Source organism: Rutilus rutilus, assembly GCF_951802725.1.
Source record: "Rutilus rutilus genome assembly, chromosome: 19".
Taxonomy (NCBI): domain Eukaryota; kingdom Metazoa; phylum Chordata; class Actinopteri; order Cypriniformes; family Leuciscidae; genus Rutilus; species Rutilus rutilus.
This window is the reverse complement of record NC_140232.1, coordinates 9322058-9327520: the sequence shown is the minus strand read 5'-3', so window position 1 is coordinate 9327520 and position 5463 is coordinate 9322058. Positions and strand designations below refer to the sequence as shown.

At 47.6% G+C, this 5463-nt stretch overlaps 1 long non-coding RNA gene across 1 annotated transcript; it reads right to left on the bottom strand.

Annotated features, from left to right (window-relative positions):
- Nucleotides 1-356: 356 nt before the first annotated feature.
- On the bottom strand, nucleotides 357-1680 carry LOC311278086. Its single transcript, XR_014625379.1, has 3 exons — nucleotides 1304-1680; nucleotides 740-795; nucleotides 357-462 (listed from the first exon to the last, which is right to left on the bottom strand). It is a non-coding gene; the product is annotated as an uncharacterized lncRNA (long non-coding RNA).
- Between the last annotated feature and the right edge of the window lie 3783 nt (nucleotides 1681-5463).

Here is a 5463-nt window from a genome sequence, read left to right as displayed (position 1 = left end):
AAATAAAACATTAATTAAATAATTATATTTTATTTACTGACAACAATGAGAAATATTAATAAATTAGTAAAAGAATGAATGAAAGTCACCATCACACAATAAACAAATGCATAAGTCAACACATGAAACAAAGCTTTATTCAAACTACAATCATGTATGTAGGCTACAGGCGCTGAACCCCACATCCTTCTGCCGTCTCAACACAGCGGTTCCCATTCTGCGGCTTTATTCTGATGAATCAGCTGACCGCCAGAGGTGAGCCGTTCCCTCGTGCCGGAGGTTGTTGCGTGATGTGTTGTCGTGCTTCACAATCTGAGGCAATAAGAGCAGGTGGAGTAATGGAGGGTCTCGTAAGGGCCAGTGGAGTGATGGAGGGACTCATCCATGGCATCCTGGTTTCCAGGATTCAGCTCTGGGCTCCTCATCCTCAGTGCTCACACCAGCCTGCTGACATTTCAGATCCTACAAAATGCACAAACATAACACAAAAGCAGTAATTTAAACCGCACAATGTCATTTGATTTCAGTATTATTTAGAAGACAAAAACACTTTTTTTTTCACAAACGCCGCCATCATCTTCCCTTGCAGGTCCTGCTCCACCACAAAAGCTGTGCAGCAAATGCACAGAAATCAAGAATCAGAAAGGTGCTGTAATAGCTCTGTTTGAAATTACAATAATTAAAATAAACTACAACTTAATATTTAAATAGTTGTTATTCATTTCTGTAGTATACTCACTCAAAGCCTTCATGAGCCACTCTCCACCAGATAAACACACATCTGTTCATCTGTCCCTGTAACATCCAGACAAGATTCACATTACCTCTGTGATTTATGAGCTCAACACTACATTTACATGTTGAGGTTGTTTTAACTTTTTATCCAACATAAATGTTCCTCAATTTATCAACTACTAATGGACAAATAAAATAGATAACTTATGTTTAACGTTAGTTACTTTATAGATTTGTTCTACATAATACTAATAGCACACATTCATCACTCAGATGTCTATTTCATGTTGTGATATTTCAAGATTTTCCTGTCAGATGTAAATAGACATTTAAAATAAGCGTCTTTAATATGTATATGGTTTATGTAAATCCACTTTAGAGACGTAACTTACGTGTCTTTACTGGAGCTCCCCTGTTAGCTAACGTTATACATAATAAAACGTGTTTTTACAGCAAAATCACAACTATACATTACTGTGTAACGTCTTTACACCTTCAACAATTAAACAGTTTACTCTACAGTAGTTCAACACATGCAATTTTAACAAAAGGAACTGTGTTTACTCACATTTGAAAGCACCCGCGTCGCCGATCTCTGCGATGTTTGATAATGACGTATCCTCTCGCGTGGCCTCTTGGGATAGAAGAGTAGCCATCGGTCGAGCACTCAAAAATCTGGCCGAAAGCAGTAAGCCATCCGGGAACTTCTCGCCTACTCTTTTATGAATACTGATGTTTCGAACGTACTGCTTCCTTCACGTACTGTTTTCGCCTACTATATAGTAGGAAAGTAGGCATATTCGAACGCACTTAAGTCCGAATCTCGCGATAATTAGTACGTCACCCAGGTAATTCTCGCCTACTCTTTTGGATTCATACATACTTTTTCGCTCGCCTACTCTTTTTCCCATACTAAATAGTAGGGAAGTATGCGGTTTGGAACGCAGCCAAGGCTTTTCAAAATTATGTGGTCACATGACCAATTTCTTCTATGGTTTTCCAGAAACAAGGGTGGAACTACTTCCCCCCCCCCCGGCACAAATCACCCCACTCTCCCCCCTACCACTTTTAGTGTGTAAGCAATTTTTTAAACAAAACTGTAAAAATACAGAAACAAATTTATTTAAAAAAGTAAAGACTCTGAAAGCATTGATTGAGATCACATAATAATATAGCTTTACAGTAGTAACAAATATCGTAAATTATATTTATTATATGATATGATTAATATATTTTTTAAACATGATGGTTTCATGATTAATATGATAATAAGGTGGACACCCAACTTGATATATGATATTTACCAGCTGAATCTAACCATGTCATGTCAATAAATGGAAAAGTATATTCATTATCATATTGTTCCTTTAGCCCTATAGTATATGTAGTGAAGGTGGACTGGTTGCTAGGAGTGTCGGTAAGGACACAGAGACAGTCGGTAAGGTAAGAGTAAACACAGTCGGTAAGGACACAGAGAATGTTAAAGTATATTTATTATCATACTGTGCCTTTAGCCCTATAGTATATGTAGTGAAGGTGGACTGGTTGCTAGGAGTGTCGGTAAGGACACAGAGACAAGAACCCCATCATTTTAATGTCTAAATAGTTAGATGGATATGAGTGGTCATTTGCATATGTGGTTAAATGAGGCTACATTAAACACTACCAGACTGAAACATCTGCACACAGCGTTATAATACAAGCTTTTTAAACTGAATAAAAATATTTAAACATGGGTAAATATACAGTAAGTCTACAACTGTGGCAAAGTTGGTTTGATATTGGACATTCATTTAACATTTGCTGAGCAAATTAAGGGACTGTCATAAAAGTGCAAAAATAGTTTTTTGTTGTTGATTGTGGCCTGTGGAATGTTGGTCCACTCCTCTTCAATGGCTGTGCAAAGTTGCTGGATATTGGCAGGACCTGGAACACGCGCCCTCTGCTTCACGTCCCGCCGAGACGGGCGTGGCTTAGGTCTATAAATACCACTCGCAGGCATTATTTCTCTGATTTTTCATCCTTCAGCGAAGCAACTCACATCGCTGGATCCGAGAAGAAGCCGCGCTGTTGAAGAAGCACCTCAGCGGGACGAGTCGACGAAGCTGCTGGCCGCGCCGCCTTCATCGCCTTCCTGCTGCGCTATCCAGCGCCCAAATCCTTTATTGCACTGTGTGTGTGTGTTCGCCGGCGCGACTCACACTGTCTAAAAGAGCTGCGTCTTTTTCAAGATGCCTGCTTGTGGCTCGTGCAAAACCACACTCAGCGACGGGGACCGCCATGTCATCTGCGCTTCCTGCCTGGGTCAAGTAATGCAGCTCTCGCGCTCGCTGATGGCGGCTGCCATCACTGCGAGCTGTTGCCATTAGCGACTCTGAGGACTCGCTTGGCACTGTTCAACGAGACTGCGCCCACACCTGCTGTTGTGCCGCGCCGTAAAAAGCGCCGCGCTCAGCGAATCCCGGAGCCCTCTCTCAGCCGTCAAAGCTCGCCGGTGCGCCCGCCTGCTTCTCCGGTTTCATCAGCTTCACTTCCGGACGGACAGCGGCCGCGGTCTGCCGCCGCTTCTGTCGATGACGCTGATGAGATCGACGCGCTGCTACGAGAGGGGGATTCCTGCTCTCTCATAGCATCAGGCAGTGAGGATTGGGCGAGCTCTGAGGATCCCGCCCCCCCTGCCCGTGCTTCTACGGGAAAGAGAGCGAGCATTGAGGCGGAGCTCATGCGCGTGCTCACTCAGGCCACGGCGAGCCTCGGCCTCGAGTGGATTACGCCTGAGCAGCCTGCTCACAACCGGCTGGACGGCTACTTCCTGCCTGGGGAGCGCGTTTCACCTGCATCCAAGCCAGCGCCCTTTCTTCCTGAGCTTCATGAAGAAGTCGCTAAGTCTTGGGGCTCCCCTTTTTCGGCCAGGACACGATCCTCTGTCTCTTTGGCGTTCTCCGCTGTCGACGACGCAAAGAACAGAGGCTACCACTCCCTACCGCCGGTCGAAGAGGCTATTGCAGCGCACTTATGCCCGCCCTCTGCTGGACGGCGTGCTAAGATGGCGCTGCCCTCAAAAGCCTGCCGCACGACGTCAGCCCTGCTCCGCCGCGCTTTCTCCGCCGCCGGGCAGGCCGCGTCAGCGTTGCACACCATGGCCACGCTCCAGATATACCAGGCCGATCTCCTCCGCCAGCTGGACGAGAGAGGACCTGACGCAATCTGCGTGCCGGACTTGAGGAGCGCTACAGACTTCGCTCTTCGCGCCACCAAGTCAGCAGCACAGGCCATTGGACGGAGCATGGCCTCGCTCACCGTGTCTGAGAGACATCTGTGGCTTACGCTCTCTGACATGACTGAGTCAGAACGCACCGCGTTCCTCGACGCGCCGCTTTCCCCTGCCGGCCTCTTCGGAACCTCGGTCAAAGATTTCGCCGATAGGTTCGCTGAGGTGCAGAAAGCGACCCAGGCCATGAAGCACTTCCTCCCGAAGCGCTCCGGTTCTGCAGCAGGCCGTGCGAAACCGTCTGCTCAGAGCTCACAGCCTAAGCCTCCGCCCGCCGCCTCCTCTTCTCAACGCCGCCAAACCCAGAGCTCGAGACCGCGCTCTCGCTCATCCGGCCGCCGCCCCGCCCCGCGTGGCCCGCGGCAGAAGATTGCGTTGAAGCCAGAGGCCCCGAAATCGTCCTAGCACGCCTAGGAAAGCGACGGTGTCCAAGTCCCGCTGCGGCCGGACTTCCACCAAAGCTTGCCGCTCGTCCAGTTCCAGGAAATGTGACTGGTCCAGCGTATTTAGCAGCCAACAAGCCGGTTCCATTACCCGCTTGCCTGCACACAAAAGCCGTTTTTACGGCTACCCAGATAAATCCCTTAAAGAGTGTATTTTCTGGTGTCCCGGCCACGGCCGACGGTGTTTCATGTGTAGAAAAAATGCCCACTACTCAGTGCCCATTCCTACACACAAGCACAGCCCTTCACACAGGGCCCGCGCACATAAAATCGACTCAGATCGATTGCGCTTCAAATGTAGCAAAAGTGCCCACTACCCAGTGCCCACAAACGCTACTTCCCACATGTCTCACGGTCCCTGTAAATACAGGACCAGTATGCATATGCTCTGCTCACGCGAGCAATGCTGTAAAGGTGGTGTATGTGCCCGCTGCTCTGCGCCCACGCCCACACACAGACATAAAACTAGCCCAGCCCTCCTCCTCTCAGCTAAACACTGCGGAGGAGTCGAGCGCGGGCATTCTGCCCGCTGTTATCAGCGCGCCCCCTGCCTCAGATGTCATGAGCGCAACACTTATGTCACAGCACACAAAAGCCGCTGTATCGCGAGCCGATCAGAGCGTGCTTCGCATCCAGCCCCTAGCTACTCGCGCACCTGCGTGGGAAAAGCTTCCCGGGGTTTCGAGATGGGGGGTTGCACGACTACTGATTTCTGCTAGTCGATTTCTTATCAAAACAATACTCGAGTTACTCGACTACTCGTCGTTCATGCTACTGTAAATGAAAAGACATGAAATAGCTAGATCTTATCAATAAACATTTATTAATTCATAGCCTAATGCAACAATTACATAAGTAAACTCTCAAAACATTATAATTATGACATTTCATTAAATTTTAATGTAACAGTCTAAAGCCAAATAAATAGCCGTTCTTGCCTTTCATTTCAGACGTCTGCTTCGAGGGGCCGTTCACATATCGCGTCTTTCCGCGCTCAAGGTCGTTATTTCAAAT